Raw genomic sequence first — 22802 nt, forward strand, 5'->3', positions numbered from 1 at the left:
AGCTATGCCTGAATATCACTGTATGATCTGTGAAATAATGACAATAAATTTTGTGCTGCAACTGGGTTAGAGGGGTAAAAATCAGGGGGGTCTTCTGTATTTTAGGGTGAGCTTCCACGGCTCCAATAGCATGGTGTTAAACATCACTCCTTAGGTACCAGAAGACTCCTGTATTTTCTGTAAGAGATATTTTAAACATTTTTTCTTTCTCTTTAGCGCTTCCCCTCCGAGGTGAGGTGCGTTTCCTAAGCAACTACAATCATGAACGTCCCTCTCCCCCCCCCCCCCCCCCCCCTCCTTTTCCTGCCTCTGTAAATTCTGCACAGAAACCAAGCTCCATATAGATGCAGAAATGCACCAGAATTCTCATCCTGCCGTTACCCAGCGCTGACCTCGCCGCCTCTGACACGCCGCAGGTAATTAGAACAGAAAACTCATTTTTCTACCCATTGTTAATAGCAGACCCCTGTCTGGGTCATGACAATCCATTTGTAACCGCAATGAGAGAAATTGCTTGCAAAACGCATGTGATAGACAGGCAGCCGCGGTGACTTAGTGCAGAATTGTAGAATTGTTCTCATGCATATTAAGCCATTTTATAAAATGAACTGATAGCCACAAAGTGTTCATTTGACAGGAAGTGCCGACATCAGCAAGGTAGTCTGTGAGCCATGCCACCACTGCTGGGGACAATGGGGAACAGGCGGGGAATGGCATAACATTTCCACCCAGGTGCATCAAACCTTCGTATGACAGGACAGTCACAGAGCTATTTATTGAGGTTGAAGACAGATGTTGCTCAGAGACCTAATACCGGGGTTAGCAGAGAAAGCACTCACTGCCATACCCATGGCTCATCCAGGAAGGTTTATCTCCATCCTCTCGGTACCAATAAGACTGCCCATATAATGTGTTCTAATAGCAAGACAAGGGTTTCACCTTCTTTACTTTGTTATATGATGGAAGGAATTTATGCACAGCAGTTGTTGTTTTTTTTATTGAGATGTTAAGCAAGTCATGACCCTGCTCCATAGTTTGCATGGGCCCCAGGAATTGGGGCAGGTTCACCCAATGGCTGACTGGGCACCCTTGGCAGGTGGTTTGTCACCCTAATGCCTTCTCACTGGCTCTTCTCTGGTCTGGATGCTTGGGCGACAACACGGCTTCAACAATGTTAGCACAGTTCAGCGACTGTCCCCTGAAAACACACAGTTGGATTCAACACAGTGTGAAAACATTCGGGGTTATTTACTAAAGGCAAATCCACTTTGCACTACAAGTACACTTGAAATTGCACTGAAAGTGCACTTGGAAGTAAAGTCACTGTAGATCTGAGGGGGACATGCAAGGAAAATAAAAAAAACAGCATTTTAGCTTGCCCATGATTGGATAATAAAATCAGCAGAGCTTCCCCTCATTTCAGATCTACCACTTAGATTTAGAGCGACCGCACTTCCAAGTGCACTTGTAGTGCAAAGTGGATAACCCTGTAAAAATAACCCCCATTCTCTTTCTCTGTATATACAGTGTGTATGTATATGTATGTATATGTGTATATATATATATATATATATATATATATATATATATATATATATATATATATATAATGTGTGTGTGTGTATATATATATATATATATATATATATATATATATATATATATATATATATACATATACATATACATACACACACACACACACACCAATCAGCCATAAGATTATGACCACGCACCTAACATTGAGTAGATCCCCCTTTTGCTGCCAGAACAGCCCTGACTCAGCACAGCAATAACAACAAAAAAAAGTAATTTGGAGATTCGGAGAGGTTGAAGGCAAGGTACTTTGTTTTTGAGTTAAAGAGGAACTGTAGTCTGCTCACATAATTTGTAATAAAAACATCTTTGCCATTCTGAAGCTTCCCTTCAATCACTTTGCATATTATTTTATATATACTGTGATTCTGTACGTGCCAAATAAGCTGCAGAAATCTACCTCTACTTAATCTGGCTGCATCCCATTTTAACTATGGAAAGCTGAAGCTGCTGCCTGTTCACTTCCTGGATTTACACAGACACATGCAGCCCTCATTGGCCCTCTTATGATTCACCCCCCTCCCTTCCTGAAAAACTCTCACAGAGTTAGAGAGAGAGAGAGCTGTGCATGATGTCATAAGCCTAGGTTAATGACCAGACAAGAAATAGGAAGTGGGCTGTATAAGGTATTTACTGGCAGAAAAAATGTTTTACTATCCAAAGTTAAAACAACAAGGGCAGAAGATTTAATAGATGGAAAGTTGAAACAATGACTGAAAGTGCGCTTTAAGAATACAAACTTGAATAGAATGTCTTTAAACCAGAAATGAGTGTGTTCCCCTGTTCCCATCTCACATCAGCCTACTAATCATCAATGTATGCACTTAGCAGGGCTCTGGAAGGAGGAGCGGGGTGAGCTGAGCTGCTGATAGATGACTTCTGTGTAGTCAGTTTGGGAATGAATTGTTTCCCAATGCAGTGGTACTGGGGACCTGGGGGCTTTAAAGCTCATTTACTGCTTGTTAAGAATGTAGAAATCCTCTAATGTCTATAATCTATTCTCCAAAATGCATTCTATGAATGAAGCTAAAAAAAAAAAAACCTTCAGTGTGCATCTTCCCTAATATTTACCTCAGACCAATCCCCATCCAGCGATGTGCATGAGACCCAAGGCCATGGGACTACATTCATAACAGTCACTAAACCTTCTCCCTGGATTTTTTGCTATATTACAGTAATACAGGAGCTGTGGTTACCCTTCTAGGTTTTCAGAGTGCCAAGTGAAAAAGCCGATCAAAAATCCCTCCATATATGACAGAAATGTTTTTGATTGTAAGTCACATGATTAATCATGGGGGACACATCAGTCAGCATCAGTGGCATCTACCACAAGAACCATGAAGGATCTTTGTCAGGTACACCACTCAGTGTTCTGCGGAAATGTCCCTCTAACTTAGGGCTTTGCAAACTTTCTAAACAAAGGGCCAGTTTACTATCCTTCAAGCTTTAGGGGGGTCGGACTGTGGTCAGTGAGAGTAGAAAAAGTCTGTCAGAGGTAGAAAACCCCATGATTGATATTAGGGGGTAGGAATAGTGCCCCATCTTTGGTATCAATGGGAAGAATAGTGCCCCATCATTGGCATCAATAGGAGGAATAGTGCCCCACCATTGGCATCAATGGGAGGAATAGTGCCCCATCATTAGTATCAATGGGAGGAATAGTGTCCCATCATTGGTATCAATGGGAGGAATAGTGCCCCACCATTGGTATCAATGGGAGGAATAGTGACCATTGTTGGTGTCAGTGCCAGTGGCAGGAACTATGCCCCATTGCTGACGACAGTGGAGGGAATAATGCCCCAAGTACCGAGTAAAAGCAAGTAAAGGGCCGCAGTTTTGGAGAGCACTGCTCTAACCAATATACAGTATCTGCTTTACTACTCTAGAGAAGCAGCCAAAAGTGGTGGTGATGTGCATACAGGTGCATCTCAAATATGGACATCACAGACAGATGTAAAATTCATGGATTTTACAAACTGCCAGTGAATTTATTGACGGTTGGCAACCCTGCCCTGGTTGAGAAAGGCTGCTCTAAGGATACCAGCCCCTTTGCTTGGTGTGCTAGAATGCTATCTTTAAAGGACAACTAAACCCTCCTATCCTTTTCAGCCAAGGAGGCAGCCATCTTGGCCTCTATTTGATCTGCAATTGTCATGATGCTGCACATGTGATCAGTTATGACACCAGCCATTTGATGGTTTGACAGTTGGCTGGCACAAGCCAATGTGACAGTTAGCATTGTGGGCATGCCAGGAATGTAACTGTTTTTTTAAACCATTAAATTGATGGATTTAGTTCTGCTTTAGGCTGGGTTCACACCGCTGCGGGGGGAGAACCGGATGTGATTCGCACAGCAAATCACATCCGATCTCTGTAGCGCTGCGAGTTCAGCCATACAGATAGTATGGCTGAACTCGCAGCGGTCCCGCAGCAAACTCGCACGGGACCCTTTTTTGGGTCCGCAACGGAATCGGATCGCATGGGGGTTCACACCATGCGATCCGATTCCTGTGCGAGTCGGCAGATCGCACTGCGATATGCCGACGGATCTGGGGGTGTCATTAACATAACATTGACACCCCCAGCCGTCCGCATAGGGCAGTGTGAACTGCCGGCGGAAGGTATGCGATGCGGGAAAACGCCGCGGATTCGCGGCGTTCCCGCATCGCAGCAATGTGAACCTAGCCTTAAACAGAAATAAATAAAACTACAATTGAAATGGACCCTGAAAACTGCACTGCAGGAGCTGATCGCTCAAATGGCAATGGAAAAGATTTGCTTGTCTCCTCCCTTGTCAGTAGACAGTTCAGGCATGGCAACGTTAAGTACTCGGAGACACAGCGTGTAAGGATCAATCGGCCATCTGATAGATTAGAAATTCTAATGCCGCATACACACGACCGGACTTTCTGGCAGACTAGGTCTGAAGGGATTAGGCCGTCGGACAATCCAATCGTGTGTGGGCTAGTCCGATCTTTTTTCGAAAAAAAAATCAGACGGACCTAGAAATAGAAAATGTTTCAAATCTATCCGATGGACTAAATTCCGACGGACTAAAATCGGAAAAAACGTTTGTCAGTGTGATGGTCCGACGGACCAAATACGACGCAAGGGAAGCTATTGGCTACTGGCTATTGAACTTCCTTGTTTAGTCCCATTTACATCATCACGTTCAAAACAAACGGACTTATGAACTGACTTAATCCGTTCATGTGTGGCCAAATCCGTTCGTTTGGAAAGCCCGTCAGAACTAGTCTGCCGGAAAGTCCGGTCGTGTGTACGTGGCATGAGTGCCCGTTGAGGGTACCTGCACTTGAATTGACTGCCGATCACAGACTATGCTCGATTCATTTTGACAAAATCTGAATTTGTTAAAAAATAAAAAATCTCTGATAACTTCCTGTGAAGTTCAAGCAGTAATAATGTTAGATCTCTCATTTAATCTACTTATGTATTCAGTGCTGGTGTACAGAATAATGATAATGTGCAGGGTGCAGAAACCACCATAGAAAGCAAATTCCAATTTACTGGAGTCAAAGTCTTTGTCTTGGTGTTGTGGACTTTCAATTCTACGCTCCTTATAGTTTATTTATTTTAAGTTGCGACATAAGTAGTTTATAGAGTACCGAGAATTTATTTTTATTTTTTTAACAGTCTGCCCCAAATGAGCTTACAATCTAATGTTCTAAATGTGCAAAAGACGTCCCCTCCAAAAAAAAATAAAAGTAAAAAACAAAATGCAAAAATTGATAGGCAGGGAATTTTGCATTGTCTTGCTAAATAAGGTACCTTTAATTTAAGTAATTATATGACTTTTTATGGAGAATTCCTATTTGTATGTTATGCGGAGCTCTGTCCTTTTCCCCCTCGGAAGATGACATGAAAACCCAAACAACACATTGTTATCAGCTCCGTGCAGCCACATTTAATTAGTTCCTTGCGTTTCGCAGAACTGAACTTTATTCGGAACATTCCTCACATTGCAGAGCCCCCCTAGATCACGTTGTCTGGCAGCTATGGAGAGGACTGCTTTAAAGGACCCGTGTCCTGAAAGAGCTATTGATTGTACCATCTATGCACAGAGAGATGTGGGCACACACTCAGAGATGTGGCACATCATATGACGCCATAGTAGATCTCACCTGTTCCAGCTATGAAAAAACAAGTGTGCCAATCAGTTCAGTGGGCTAAGCAGGCCAGAGGAAATTAACTTCACCCAACAGTGGTAGGAATTTTGGACTGGAGTATAGCTTGATTTGCTTAACCACTTCAGCCCCGGAGGACTTACTCTCTTAACCACTTAAGCCCCGGACCAATTTGCAGCCAAAGGACCAGTCCCCTTTTTGCGTTTCGGCACTTTGTCGCTTTAACCGCGCAGCGTGGCTCCCAAACAAAGTTGGCGTCCTTTTTTCCCCACAAATAGAGCTTTCCTTTGGTGGTATTTGATCACCTCTGCGGTTTTTACTTTTTACGCTACAAACACAAATAGAGCGACAATTTTGAAAAAAATTCAATATTTTTTACTTTTTGCACAAAAGTTATAGCGTTTACAAAATAGGGGATAGTGTTATAGCATTTTTATTAATATATTTTTTTTTTACTAGTAATGGCGGCGATCAGCGATTTTTATTGTGACTGCGACATTATGGCGGACACATCGGACATTTTTTGGACCATTGTCATTTATACAGCAATCAGTGCTATTTAAATGCACTGATTCCTGTGTAAATGACACTGGCAGTGAAGGAGTTAACCACTAGGGGGCAAGGAGGGGTTATGTGTGACGTTATGTGTTTTTTTTAATTGTAGGGGGCACGGCTTGGCATGTGACGTCAATAATCGTCTTTCCCTATAACAGGGAACAGACAATCGGTGACAGCTAAGGATGAGCCGAACACACCCCTGTTTGGTTCGCACCAGAACCTGCGAACAGACCTAAACTTCGTGTGAACTTTAGAACCCTATTAAAGTCTATGGGACTTGAACGTTCACAATCTAAAGTGCTAATTTTAAAGGCTAATATGCAAGTTACTGTCCTAAAAAGTGTTTGGGGACCTGGGTCCTGCCCCAGGGGACATAGATCAATGCAAAAAAAAAGTTTTTGACGTTTTTTCAGGAGCAGTGATTTTAATAATGATTAAAGTGAAACAATAAAAGTGTAATATTCCTTTAAATTTCATACCCGGTGGGTGTCTATAGTATGCCTGTGAAGGGGCGCATGTTTCCCGTGCTTAGAACTGTCCCTGCACAAAGTGTAATTTAGCAAGGAAAAAAAAGTCTTTTAAAATCACTTTGAATTGTCGGCTCCCGTAATACAGAGAACATTCAATGCACCATGTCCCCATGTTGATGGGGACAAGGGCCTTATCCCCACAGCCCTGGCCGGTGGTTGTGGGGGTCTGCGGGCGGGGGGCTTATCAGAATCTGGAAGCCCCCTTTAACAAGGGGACCCCCAGATCCTGCCCCCTCCTGTTTGAAATGGTAAGGGGGTACAAAAGTACCCCTACCATTTCACAAAGAAAGTGTAAAAATGGTTAAATAAGACAAACACACTTTTGAAAAATTCCTTTATTAAAAATAAAAAAAATAAAAAAAAGATTCCAGCGGTTCTAATCCACTCTTGCTATCCAGCGATGGATGATTATCTCTTTGGGGTCCAGCGATGGCTGATCTGATCCAGCGACGGGTGATTTTCAGTCCAGCGCTGTCCATGCATGCATCAGTCTTCTGTCTTCACTGCGGAGACACTGCGGGGATCCCAGCGCTGACGAAACCTGCGTTACATCAGAGGGGGGCGGGGTCACCCATACGTCACTGGGGAACCCCATGGCTTCCCTCACCAGCGTCAGAGGGGGCGGGATCAGGTGACGGGTGGCCCCGTCCTCCTAATATAAGAAACGTCAGCGCTGGGATGCCTGCATAGGAGACAGAAGACGGATGCATGTATGGACAGCGCTGGACTGAAAATCACCCGTCGCTGGATCAGATCAGCCATCGCTGGATAGCAAGAGTGGATTAGCACCGCTGGAATCTTTTTTTTTTTTTTTTTAATAAAGGAATTTTTCAAAAGTGTGTTTGTCTTATTTAACCATTTTTACACTTTCTTTGTGAAATGGTAGGGGTACTTTTGTACCCCCTTACCATTTCAAACGGGGGGGGCAGGATCTGGGGGTCCCCTTGTTAAAGGGGGCTTCCAGATTCTGATAAGCCCCCCGCCCGCAGACTCCCCACAACCACCAGCTAGGGTTGTGGAGATGAGACCCTTGTCCCCATCAACATGGGGGGGGATATGGTGCTTTGAGGGGGTCACAGACCCCCAAAGCATCCTCCCAATGTTGAGGGCATGTGGCCTGGTACGGTTCAGGAAGCGCTCTCTTGCCCCCCCCCTTTTCCTGCGGACTGCCAGGTTGCGTGCTCGGATAAAGGGTCTGGTATGGAAATTTAGGGGGACCCCCACGTCAATTTTTTTTAAAATTTAACACGGGGTTCCCCTTAATATCCATACCAGACCTGAAGGGCCTGGTAATTGAATTTAGGGGAACCCCCATGCTTTTTTTTTTTTTTTAAATCAATTAATGAATTGTGCTCCATAATGAGTGTTCTCAAAGAGTCAAAGAGTGTTCTCTGTATTACGGGAGCCAACAATTCAAAGTGATTTTAACCACTACAATACAGGGCACTTTCACCCCCTTCCTTCCCAGCCCAATTTTCAGCTTTCAGCGCTCTAGCGCTTTCAGTGACAATTGCGCGGTCATGCTACACTGTACCCAAATGAAATTGTTATCATTTTGTTCGCACAAATAGAGCTTTATTTTGGTGTTATTTATTCACGACTCCGTTTTTTTTGCGATATAAGCGCAAAAATAGCGGAAATTTGGAAAAAAAACAATATTTTCTTTTTTCTATTTGAAAAGAAATCCAATAAAATCTAATTTTGTCATAAATTTAAGCCAAAATGTATTCTGCTACATGTTTTTGGTAAAAAAAATTCCGTTAAGTGTATAATAATTGGTTTGTGTGATCATGGACATATGTACGCAAATGATCATGTACATATGTGTGCAGGTGATCACGTACATATGTGTGCAGATAATCATTGGGACATGTGATTTTAGTGGGACATATGTGGGGGACATGTTTTTATTATTAGGGACATGTGTTTTTATTATTTGGGGACATGTATGTTTTGGGGACATGTGTGTTTTGGGGACATATGTGGGGACTGTGTTTGTACTGTGTGGTGTGTTGTGTGTTTACACTACACTGATGATCAGTGAGTAAAAAGCTGTAAAAAGCAGCCCATACTCACTGATCATCAGCCGGCTGCAGCGTTCTGCTCTCCTCTCCTCAGCGGTAACTTCCGTGTGAGGAGAGGAGAGCCGATTGCCTAGCAACCGGCTGTTTGTTTACATCACATGACGGCCGTGATTGGACACGGCCGTCATGTGATCAGGAGGGCCAATCACAGAGCCCTCCTGCCGATCTGAGATGTGCCGTGTCCGGGTGACACGAGCACATCGGGATCGCGCCGCTGCGCGGGCACGATCCCGCTACTCCTGAAGGACGTTCCTGAATGTCCTATCAGGAGTAGACGGCTCCCACCCGGCCGTATATATGCATTGGCCGGGTGGGAAGTGGTTAAAATACTTTTTTCCTTGCGAAATGACACTTTGTGCAGGGACAGTTCTAAGCACGGGAAACATGTGCCCCTTCACAGGCATACTATAGACACCCCCCCAGGTACGAAATTTAAAGGAATATTACACTTTTATTGTTTCACTTTAATCATTATTAAAATCACTGCTCCTGAAAAAACGTCAGTTTTTAAAACTTTTTTTTGCATTGATCCATGTCCCCTGGGGCAGGACCCGGGTCCCCAAACACTTTTTAGGACAGTAGCTTGCATATTAGCCTTTAAAATTAGCACTTTAGATTTCTCCCGGGTTTTCGAATTTGCAGCGAAAAGCCCAAATTGTTCACTGTTCGCTGAACAGGCGACCAGGCAATGTACGAGTCGAACATGAGTTTGGCTCGAACGCTAAGCTCATCCCTAGTGACAACCACAATAGGAAGCCCAGGGAGAGGTTTGTTTACACTTACCTCTCCTCGTTTTTCAGCTCTGTGACCTGTTAACTGACAAAAGCGCGGTCGTGCGATTCTGTACCCAAACAAAATTGATGTCCTTTTTTTCCCCACAAATAAAGCTTACTTTTGGTGGTATTTGATCAACTCTGTGGTTTTTATTTTTTGTGCTATAAACAAAAAAAGACTGACAATTTTGAAAAAAATATATATATTTTTAACTTTCTGCTATAATACATATCCAAAAAAAAAAATATAAAAAAAAAAATGTATTCATCAGTTTAGGCCAATATGTATTCTTCTATATACCGTAGTCTTCACTAAAAAGAAATAAAAGATGAGCGTATATTGATTGGATGGTGCAAAAGTTATAGCATCTACAAACTAGGGGATAGATTTTTTGGCATTTCATTTATTTTATTTATTTTACTAGTAATGGCGAGGATCAATGATTTTTAGCAGGACTGCGACATTGCGATGGACACATCATACAACTGACTTTTTTTTTTGGGAACCAGTGACATTTATACAGTGATTAGTGCTAAAAATATACACTGTCACTGTACTAATGACACTGGCAGGGAAGAGGTTAACATCAGGGGCAATGAAGGGGTTAAATGGCTCCCTGTTTGTGATTACTATCTTTATGGGGAGATTGTGTGACTGGGGAAACACACAGATCCATCTTTCTGCTCAGCTGGAAGACAGATCTCAGTGTCAACCCTGTAAGAACGGAGATCTGCCTTGTTTACTTCGGCAGATCCCCAATCTGCCTCTGTGGGGAATGATCGCGGGTGGCTGGCAGACATCGAGTCCCCCGGATACACTGATTGGCTCTCCCCACTGGCAAATCTCAGCATGTGCGCGACCACAAATGCTAGTGCACAAGTCGCCATACCGGTATGGAGATTTGCGCAACCAAGCCACCTTGCCACAGTACATCTCTGGCAGGTGGTCAGCAAGTAGTTAAAGTGGCTGTAAACCCTCACATACACCCAGTGAAGTGACTGGCCCCATAGAGATGAAACAAATCCCCCTACATACGTTGTACCTGTTTACCTGCAGCAGTCTTTTTGCTGTCACCATTTTTCTCTTTGTGTCAGGAAAACTCATCAGAAGTGACTCATGCTTATAGTAGAGGAACGAAGCAGCGGACAGAAAAGACACTTCGTGCTCTGGAGCGATACAAGTTCACATTATAGAGGGATAGGAGTTGTTCATGTTTCATGTCTGAGGCTTACAACAACTTTAAATATTACATGTGATTCGCCTCTTGGGTTACACGGGCATAATGTCATATTTCATTCATCAGTAAATATCCATGAAAACATGTCTGAGTTGTTTCTTTGAAACCTAGATAAACAGTTGTTGTTACTGAGGTTTTCAGAAATCATGAACAAAGATGAGCCTGCTGGGCAGGCCTTTTAGGTGTAGGCAGAGCAAGTCCTGATGGAGTTCTGCCCATGCAGAGCTACTATGGGCAAAATAAAAACTGAAATATACCATGCAGTCTATTAGTAGCAATAAAATGTATGTGACCCCCAACATTTCATATTCTGATGTGTCTGTTACCATGTGCTTATAAAAACACATCCTGTTCTCTTTTTATTGCTTATGTGTGAAATACCCGGTGATCCCACCAGTCCCCTACCCTCCCCCCCCCTTCCTATTTCAAACTGACCAAGCTAGGCATGGAAACACATCCATCCTACGGGTTTAGTTCCACTTTAAAGTTTTTTTGGATTAAGGCAGGAAGAGAAGTATTAGGGTTCATTCACACAGGCAGCCAGGAGGGCGTTAGAAACAGGCAGCTCTGCCGCAATTTTACCACCCACCGAAACAGAGGCACGCAAGCACCACTTTTGGAAATGCACTGCAACTGGATCACATGGTACATTTGTAGCATGCGTTCTGGTGCAGGCAAACGCACTGCGTTTGGGGTAAGTTAACTTTGTACTGACATCCCCTGCAGATCGCAAGGGCAGTGTGTTTCAAATGTGGTATGGCAAACTGGCACGGAATGCTTCATGGATGCAGAAAAAAAAATTAACCACGTCAGCTCTAGGAGATTTACCCCCTCTTCCTGAAACAGACCATTGCTTGCAATGTGGCACTGCGTTACTTTCACTGATAAGTGCGCGGCCATGCAACACTGTACACAGATGACATTTATGTCCTTTTTTTTCCCCACAAATAGAGCTTTCTTTTGGTGGTATTTGATCACCTTTGTTTTTTTTATTTCTTGCGCTATAAACAAAAAAAGACAGACGGTTTTGAAAAAAAAATAAAAAACACAATGGGGGTTATTTACTAAAGGCAAATCCACTTTACACTACAAGTGCTCTTGGAAGTGCAGTCGCTGTAGATCGAAGGGGGACATGCAAGGAAAATAACATTTTAGTTTGCACATGATTGGATGATATAATCAGCAGAGCTTCCCCTCATTTAAGATCTTCCCCTCAGATCTACAGCAAGTGCACTTGTAGTACAAATTGGATTTGCCTTTAGTAAATAACCCCCACTATTTTTTACTTTCTGCTATAAAACATATCCAATAAATAAATGTAAAAACTCAAATTTCTTCATCAATTTAGGCCAATATGTATTCTGCTACATATTTTTGGCAAAAAAAAAAAAAATCCCAATACACATATATTAATTGGTTTGTGCAAAAGTTCTAGCGCCTACAAACTATTGGATATAGTTATGGATTTTTTACATTTTTCTTTATTATTAGAAATGGTGGCGATCAGCGACTTATAGCATTATTTCAGCAGACACCTGACACTTTTTTTTGGAACTAGTGACACTAATATAGTGACCAGAGCTAACAATATGCACTGTCACTGTACTAATGACACTGGCTGGTAAGAGGTTAACATCAGGGACCATCAAAGGGTTAATTGTGTGCCTAGCCTGTGTTTTTGTACAGTGTGGGAGATGCTTTTGTTAACATAGGCAGACTACTGTTCTGCGCCTGTACCGAATGATTGGTGAGTGCTGACAGACATCTGTATAATCACAGCGGTAGTAAGCTGCCAACTGTGCGCATGCGCGGCCAATACCCAGAAGTGCAGGATCACATATTTTTAGATATATATTTATTTACACATGATCCTGTGCACAGCAGCCGCCCTGGAGCAGTATATCTGCTATAGGGCAGTGGTTAAACGGCTTGTTGCATTCAACATTCAGCGAGTGGTTTTGCTGCTAAATGAGACCCATTCAAGGGAAGGAGGCCGTGCCGCAACTGCATGCAATGCACGTGGTTGCAGTGTGGTAGTTTAACATTTTCAGGGTTAAAACGGGTGGTGAGATCCATCCCCATCACTGTAAATGGAGATAAAATTAGGACTTTGAGTGAGACATACAAGTACGCACTTCTCCGTCCCTGTGTATATATAGAAAGGAAGGGTTTTGGGACTGTGTGTGATGTGAGTATGTGCGGCCAATGGCTCAGTCAATTTTTTGTAAAAACATTTATTATGAAGATGTTGACACGGTATTATAGTATGTGCCCAGGTGAATGGGCCGGACCATATCATGATTAACAAACAGTATTGAACACATTAGTAGCAGTAAAGCAACCCATAATAGGAAGCAATGATCATACAGAAGTACAAAGCACTTAGGAAAGCACATGGTCTGATGATCTCTGTATATATATATATATATATATATATATATATATATATATATATATATATAAAAAGTAGGTGTATGGCGTAAGACTGACGCGTTTCGTGTGTAAAACACTCTTCTGGGGCAGGTGCACCAAAGTCTACAAAAGATAAATGAATTTCAATGTATATTAATTAAAGAAGGTATGAGGGAGGAGGGGTGACCACTCGTCCCAAAAGGATACTCACATACCAGTGGAGGGACGAGTGGTCACCCCTCCTCCTTCTTTTCATATATACCTTTTTTAATTGATATACATTGCAATTCATTTATCTTTTTGTAGACGTTGGTGCACCCGCCCCTAAAGAGTGTTTTACACATGAAACGTGTCAGTCATACGCCATGCACTTACTTTTTTTAATAGAAGAATTTTTTTATGTACAGAGATCATCAGACCATGTGCATTCCTTTGTAGTGCTTTGTACTGCTGTATGATCATTGCTTCATATCATATTATGGTTGCTTTATTGCTACTAACCAGGGGAGCCAGGGACACTCAGAAATACTCAGTTCTCAAGCGTTTCCAAGTTCAGCCGGGCTGTCCCCGAGTATTTCCGAGGCTCTCCTACGCCCCCCCCACCTCTGGCCACATGTGGTATTGCATGCAATATAAGTCAATGCGGAACTTCATTTCCATTGACTTTTATAGGGAAACTAGCTTTGATATGTGAATGCTTTGGATTGCAAGCATTCTCCTGGAAGGGATTATGCTCGCAATCCAAGGTACCACTGTAGTGCATCTGGGGTCTAAAGCCTTGTACACACGATTGGATTTTCTGCAGACAAAGCATCACACTTTTGTCCGAAGGGTGTGTGCCAGGAACTTGTCTTGCATACAAACGGTACACAATTGTCAGCCAACAAACATGAACTTAGTGATGTACTACAAGGAATTTCAGCTCTTTAGCGCTACCCTTTGGGCACCTTCTGCTAATGTTGGGTTTGGTGAGCATTGATTTCAAGCATGCGTGTTTGTACTTTGGACTTTTGTGACGAACTTGTATACACACGATCAGAAAATCTGAACAGACCGCTGTCCGCCGGAAATTTACTAGCCTGCCAACCAACATTTGTTGGTGGAAAGTTGGCCAACAATTGTCGGATGGAGCGTACTAACGGTCGGATTTTAGGTCATCACACAATTCCTTGCCGAAAATCCAATGGTGGGCACGAGGCTTTAGTCTCCAAACATTGCAAAGCCTGACAGCTTTATACAAAAGGTTCCTGCTACATCTGCCACCTATGATTAGGCTTCCAATTATTCAATTATACTAATTATCCTTCCCTCTATGAATAATCATTGGTATGACTGCAGCGAGTGATTTTCCCTATAAGTAGCAAACAGCATGCATTGGTTGCTGGAGTAAGACCTTTCCTTGCATCAGACCTTTTGTCACCAAAAAATCTATGAAGATCACAAATACAAATCACAGCTCTGATGGTGTAGAAAAGCAAATCTTGTTATGCAACAACAGAGGACTAATTAGGTGTCATTTTTTTTTTTTCTAGGATGGATCGCTAGAGAAGAAGGCCTCGGCTCAGTGTCTGGTCACCACGGCAACATGAATTATCCTCCCATCAATATGGTAGCCAGGGGGAACCTAACACTCAGGCAGCTGGAAGACGCTGTGGATGCTGGGCTGTGGGAGCCTCAGACCATCATTATTGTGGTCATCTTCGGACTGGTGTGTTTCCTCCATCTGACGGCCTTTCTGTATACGGTCTGTTTGCAGAGCTATGTTAATGCTGGCGCTCAGACCTTTGCACGACCCGTCCCTCACGTAAAAAGAGATGGAGGCAGCAAAAAATGTTTCCACTTCATATCCCAGTGGCTGAATAACTGGCACCCACCCCAACGAGAGAAAGCCCCCATCATGATCGACCTGTGAAAGATGAAATGAAAACCAAACAATGGCGTCTACAAAGGCTGAAAAGATTTTAAAAAAATTACTTGCTATGTGGCCCACGGGTACGGTTCATTCCACACTTTAAATTGTGGAGCAAAGAATGGTAGGAAATTATGATGTCCGTTCTGTACACGTCTTATAAAGGGTTAAGTGTAGCCAAGTTCATAAGCAAAGGATTCTGAAGAAATATACCAAGTATTTAGAAAAGATGTGTGAGCAGTGTAAAGTTACAAACCTTAGAATATGCTAATAAAACATGCTGTTACAATAAATAAATGTGTGGACTGGCAACTTATTTTGGGATCATTCCATTTAACCAGATCCTGGCGCAGCTCTGCATGGAAGCCAATCGGCTTCTAACTTCAGCTTGTTCAATTAAGCTTTGACAATAAAACCTGGAAGCTGATTGGTTTCCATGCAGTGCTGCACCAGATTTTGTACTCTCCAGTTTTAGTAAATCAACCTCATAACCTCTGATGGCTCAAAGGATTAGGGTAAGTTCAGTCAGAAATACACTATATTGTCAAAAGTCTTGGGATACCTGCCTTTAATAGCATCCCAATCTTAGTCTGTAGGGCTCAATATTGAGTTATCCCACCCTTTGCAGCTAGAATAAGCTTCAACTCCTAAACCTTGTGGACTGCCTTTCCAGAGGATTGTGTCTATGGGAATGTTTGAGCAGTCTTCCAGAAGCACATTTATGAGATTGGGCACTGATGTATACAAGAAGGCCTGGCTCGCAGTCTCCCCCTCAAATTCATCCCAAAGGTATTCTATTGGGTTGAGGTCAGGACTTTATGGACCTTGCTTTGTGCACTGGTCCAAATCATTGGGTGGAGGGGGGGTTATGGTGTGGGGTTGTTTTTGGCCCCTTAGTTCCAGTGAAGAGAATTCTTAAGGCATCAGTATACCAAGACATTTTACACAATTTTACTCTCCCAACTTTGTGGAATCAGTTTGGGGATGGTCCCTTCCTGTTCCAATGTTTCTCCACACCAGTGCATAAAGCAAGGTCCATAAAGACATGGATAAGCGAGTTTGGGGTGGAGAAACCTGACTGGCCTGCAAAAAGTCTTGACCTCAACCTGATAGAACACCTTTGGGATGAATTAGAGTGGAGACTTCTTGTCCAACATCAGTGCCTGACCTCACAAATGCACTTCTGGAAGAGTAGTCAAACATTCCCATAGACACACACCCACCCCTAAACTTTGTGGACAGCCTTTTCAGAAGAGTGGAAGCCGTTACACCTGCAAAGGGTGGGCCAACCCGATACTGAATCCTACGGACTAAGACTGGGATGCCATTAACGTTCATGTGCATGTAAAGGCAGGCATCACAAAACTTTTGACACTATAGTGTATGTATCAACACACATTGCGGTCTATCTGTCCAAAATTTGAGAGGCATGGCATCTACTATTCAACAAAATTCTTTGATGCACATTCACCCTAGCGCTAAAGACAAAATTAGTGGAAATTTGCCCACAATTCACCCAGATAAAGTAACCCAAATAAGGCAGTTCCCAGCACTTGTGACATCACTGCTCATATTTAGACTAATATTGGTATTATATTACGTTTATTTGAATGGCGTAGGAAAGATTTAGACCCTCTGTCAAGTTATTACTGTCACTGCCCTACTGTATCAGGACCTCTGCTTTTATCAGTAACAGTGGGGCATGGTTTTGTAGGCATCAAAATTAGACAAGAACAATGTAGCTGGTACCAGCGCTGCAGAGGAAGGGCACACAGTATATTATCAGCTCACAAGATTTCTGGCAGGAGTAACAGAAACTGTTGCACTTTTCAAACCGATGTAACAAAATGTTTTTAATGGTATATTTTTTACACTTAACGGCCGCTTTCACACTGGCTGGGAATCTCGCCGCTGATCAGGTGTATGACAGGCCGATGCAGAGCAGACACAGACCACGCCCGCTGTCCTCTATGGGCTGTCAGACCGAAATGGACTGCCTATCTGTTTTCACCCGACTGTCACCCAATCCGATCCACCAGACGGATGGGGAACAGATCCCAATCGGTCTATTTTTAGGAGACAGGATTGAATTGAAAGTCGGCCCTGTCCGTTGACATCCACCACTCAGAGAGCAACGGATGGTCCAATTAGGTCTGCCTTAAAAACACACAGGCGAACCCAATCAGTTTTTCAGTGTGAAAGGGGACTCAGGGAGCAAGTAAGAAAAGTTAATTGTTAAAGTTTACATACCCTTAAACACTCATACTATGTTGCAACTTCATGACAGCTCTCCATTAAGGGCTAGCTTACTAATTATTACTTAAATCCAGGACATTTGCAATTCAGGCCATACTGAATGACTCTTCACAGAATCAGACAATAGACTATTTCATTCACTAATTTTGAGCAAAACAGATCAATGTCGATGAAATTATTCTGTTCAATCTGGATAGAAAAACCTAATAAGGCCAGTTTCACACAGCAAGCGTTGATAAAGCATTTAGCAAACTTGGTTGAAGCTTTTGGAGTACCATTCAGCCCCAGCTGTTAATTTTGATTGCCACTTAGGCAGGTTGCCATCAAGGCTGCAGGCTTTCAACAAGCTTCAAGAAATGATAAAGCCTACTAGACGCTTGTTCAAAGTGATAATCAGCACCCCCATTAGGATCAGTGTTCCCTTCAGGCCTGGACTAATCTGAACCTTTCCAGATTTCATTTGACAACCTCTTCTAAACCTTTCCAGGTCCTACATGAACACCACAATCTGCCTAGCTCAGAAGCCTCCAAGTTAGGCTCCTTTCATCAAGCTCATTTGCCTGTTCAACGTGGAATCTGTCTGCTGAGCTGGTGGATGACAGGTCTATGCAGAGCAGACAAGGACACAGCCCACTAGTCTCTATGGGGAGGTCAAATGGAAGCGGACCGCCTGTGTTTCCCTCTGACGGTCATGCAAATTCCGATATGCTAGAGCTGGATGGGGAATGGATCCCCATCTGCCTGTTTTTGGCAGATTGGATAGCAGTAGACACATGTCTGCTGACATCTGGCACTCCACAGAGAGCAATGGAGGGTCAGATCAGGTCCGCCTGTAAAAACAGACAGGCTGACCCATTCAGAACGTCCTTGTGAAAGGGGCCTTAAACATTTGTATTCTATTTTAACCTGCGCACACACACTTTTCTAGATTATCCTCATTAAAACATATGTATACAGAGGACCCACAAGTCACAGGCTCTAGCCTTTATTCACTAAGGATCTTGAAACACCCTCTTGGACATGGATGAGGGAGTTTGGGGTGGAGACACTTGACTGGCCTGCATAGAGTCCTGACCTCAACCCAAAAGAACACGTTTGGGATGAATTTGAGCAGAGACTTTGAGCCAGGCCTTCTCGTCCAACATCAGTGCCTAACCTCACAATGCACTTCTGGAATAATGGTCAACTATTCCCATAGACACTTCTAAGCCTTGTGGACAGCCTTCCCGGAAGAGTTGAAGCTGCAAAGGGTGAGCCAACTCAATATTAAAGCCTATGGGCCAAGACTGGGATGGCATTAAAATTCATGTGCGTGTAAAGGCAGGCGACTCAATACTTTTGGTACCAGTGTGTAACCGGTGGACCTGTTCTGCAGTTTGCATGTGTTGGTTAGACATCTTTGTCATGCTATCAAACAGTGTAACTGAGGCCATGTGGACTTTAACCACTTCCCACCCGGCCAATGCATATATACGGCCGGGTGGGAGCCGTCTACTCCTGATAGGACATTCAGGAACGTCCTTCAGGAGTAGCGGGATCGCGCGCGCCCGCGCCCGCGAAGCGGCGCGATCCCGATGTGCTCGTGTCACCCGGACACGGCACATCTCAGATCGGCAGGAGGGCTCTGTGATTGGCCCTCCTGATCACATGACGGCCGTGTCCAATCATGGCCGTCATGTGATGTAAACAAACAGCCGGTTGCTAGGCAATCGGCTCTCCTCTCCTCACACGGAAGTCACCGCTGAGGAGAGGAGAGCAGAACGCTGCAGCCGGCTGATGATCAGTGAGTATGGGCTGCTTTTTACAGCTTTTTACTCACTGATCATCAGTGTAGTGTAAACACACAACACACCACACAGTACAAACACAGTCCCCACATATGTCCCCAAAACACACATGTCCCCAAAACATACATGTCCCCAAATAATAAAAACACATGTCCCTAATAATAAAAACATGTCCCCCACATATGTCCCACTAAAATCACATGTCCCAATGATTATCTGCACACATATGTACGTGATCACCTGCACACATATGTACATGATCATTTGCGTACATATGTCCGTGATCACACAAACCAATTATTATGCACTTAACGGAATTTTTTTTACCAAAAACATGTAGCAGAATACATTTTGGCTTAAATTAATGTCAAAATTTGATTTTATTGGATTTCTTTTCAAATAGAAAAAAGAAAATATTGTTTTTTTCCCAAATTTCCGCTTTTTTTGCGCTTATATCGCAAAAAAAAAAAAAAACGGAGTCGTGAATAAATAACACCAAAATAAAGCTCTATTTGTGCGAACAAAATGATAACAATTTCATTTGGGTACAGTGTAGCATGACCGCGCAATTGTCACTGAAAGCGCTAGAGCGATGAAAGCTGAAAATTGGGCTGGGAAGGAAGGGGGTGAAAGTGCCCTGTATTGAAGTGGTTAATGGTACTGCCAGACACTACAGCAAATAAGTATCCAGCGACAAGGGTCTAGTGCAGTGATGGCGAACCTTGGCACCCCAGATGTTTTGGAACTACATTTCCCATGATGCTCTGGCACTCTGCACTGCAGTGGAGCATCATGGGAAATGTAGTTCCAAAACATCTGGGGTGCCAAGGTTCGCCATCACTGGTCTAGTGTGTGATCTTCGGTGCATCTATGCAGGACAGGAGAGGAATGTTTGGGGCCACATGTGCTTTTTAAGGAGGATCCCCACTGTGGACCATACTTTTTATGGCGTGTGATGCACATTAATTGGTAATTATACAACATTGTGATGATAGATGTATATATTGCTTATAGCAAATTGTTCTTAGTATATTACGATGAACAAATCTTTCTTTCATATATCTATTTACAGTTGTCTTTTTTCTTCCACAATAGACAAATTCTCTGAAGAAGACCCCTGCGAGGGTCAAAATGCGTCAGGGTAATTTTTGCATTGTATATACAGGTGTACAGTGTTTATGTGACATAATCTATGTTGTCTATATATGTGCATCCATAATATATGTTTTTATTGCCAAGTGGAGTTCAATTCTTGACTATCATGTTAGCCATTTATATCCTCTTTTTTACTTAATAAATATTATGAAATAACAAGTTTGCCCGATTTTTTACGTTTGTAGTAACTCTACTCGCATATACATGTTTTTTACCATATTATAGACATATTGTTGCCAAAAAAAACCCCACCATAGGGGAGACCTTTTTCTTTTTTTCTTTACAACCAGGGGTGAATGGCACTCTCCAAACCTTTAGTGCTGTGTTACTTCTTTTTGTTTTTTCTATGTAACCTGGGTGGCTAAACACCCTTTCCCCGTTTTTAATAACTCAGGAGAGTTAAGATATGAACTAAACTTTGTGCAAATAATATTTGAATTGTAGCACTTTACTGGTATATGTAGCTGATTGTAATTTGTCTTAACAATGAATACATTTCAAGGTGATGATTGGAATACTTTAATGTCAAGCTATGAGACAGAGTTCGAAAAGGGTGATCAGGCAGAAACTGAAATTTCTACCTGTTTTCTAGATTTACCAAAGTGCTTGAGAAGAAGTCAGCACTCTTCTGGTACATTAAGTCCTTTGAGAGATACATTGAAAATAAAATTAACCCTTTGGGCCTTCGGGTCCAAATTTTTCCCAACATGGACCTTGTTGGAAGTGAATGTAAGACGGAATGGGAAGATAACCTAAAAACATGCTCCCAACAAATGATGGTCATTCTTATTAAGGAATATAATAGACAAATAGCATCACTTGATATTGAAATTGACAACTTGAAAATTGCTCTTAAACCTTTTGCACAACATGCACGTTGTTTAGATCTACGGCCCAAACTTTGTGATGGCCTGTCGATCTTTAACCAGGACATCTTGCGTAAGAAGGAAACAAAATTTTGGAGGGATAAAATCGGTCTTCTCTGAAGATCGTGCCTACAAATGGAACACATACATTTGGCCAAAAAAACAAGGTATCAAAGCAGAATTTCCCTATACAAATAGGGGACGAAGAAAACCAAAAATGAACCGCAACAGAGATTCACCCGAACAGGGCACCAAAAAACGCAATATTGATAATATTACTACACAAGTAAAGTCAGACAACAAATTAGTCTCTATGTCTAACTCTAGTGAGACTGATACTCAAGTCGAACCTCCGAAGGGACACACTAATGGGGTGGCCACCAGGGATATTGCAAATCCTATGCATTCCTTGGTGGACAAAAACATTACAGCATATTCACCTGAAATACGGCATAACACTTTAAACGCCATGAGGGGACTTCCCTCCCCCCTAGCAAACAGGGGCACGGGAAACTTGGACGCCTTTGTCACTCGGATTCCGTTGAATCCCTAAGTGTGATCAACTTGTCGTCCTGTGTACTGTCCCCCATTGAAATTGATGTTCTTTTGCGAGGCCTGACTTTTTGCATACAAAAGGATTTTGATCGTTTCGAGGTGACCACTGACATTCAACTCTTCGCACGCAGGCTCCTTCTAAAGAGCCTGCATGCGAAGAATAATCAGAATTCAGATGACCTTGAGGGATCGAAATTCAATATGAGAGAACTTAGAGCATTACGGGACCTAACACTCCTTTTTGAAGAGAACAACACTGTGGATCTGATAGACCAATTGGACCTTGAATCCCTCTTGGACGATACCAGTGAACCTATCGGATCCAAACTGTCCTTGAAAAAACCATCGGGCCATTTTCCCCCATTAAACTTAAATCTTTGTATTGAAATTTTTGTAAAACAAGTACTAAGGGACATTTCCAAACTTCGCTACAGGAGATCATACCCTGATAACCTAAATAACGAAGAATATAAAGCTGTCCAATCATTATGCAATAATACCAATATCACTGTTAAACCCTCCGACAAAGGGGGTAACATAGTCATAATGGACAATGCTAACTATGTCAATATGTGTCAAGACATCTTGGACAATACCGATTGGTATAAGATCATACCAAGTAAGCTATTACTATCTTACCACCAACAATTCTATGAGTTTATTGAAATAGCTTTGGAAATAGGCAGCATCACTAGAGACCAATATGTGTTTATTAACACTAAATTTCCAAGGGAGGCTACCTTCTACTGCCTTCCAAAAATCCATAAAAACCAATCTCATCCACCAGGCCGACCTATCGTCCCTGGAAGGGGTGGGCTAACAGAGAATCTTAGCAAACTAATAGATTCTCTCTTGCAACCCCTTGTGGTGAACATGCCGTCCTTCATAAAGGACACAATACACTTGTTACAGATCCTGGACAATATGACTCTATCGGC

At 42.7% G+C, this 22802-nt stretch overlaps 1 long non-coding RNA gene across 1 annotated transcript; it reads left to right on the forward strand.

Moving 5' to 3' along the window:
- The first annotated feature begins 287 nt into the window (after positions 1–287).
- Positions 288–15542, forward strand: LOC143960937 (uncharacterized). The gene is made up of 2 exons (XR_013270384.1): positions 288–416; positions 14869–15542. It is a non-coding gene; the product is annotated as an uncharacterized LOC143960937 (long non-coding RNA).
- Positions 15543–22802: the final 7260 nt, after the last annotated feature.

The sequence above is a fragment of the Lithobates pipiens genome, unplaced genomic scaffold (genome assembly GCF_037356315.1).
Source record: "Lithobates pipiens isolate NorthernLeopardFrog02 unplaced genomic scaffold, aLitPip1_a1.2 Scaffold_8, whole genome shotgun sequence".
Taxonomy (NCBI): Eukaryota; Metazoa; Chordata; class Amphibia; order Anura; family Ranidae; genus Lithobates; species Lithobates pipiens.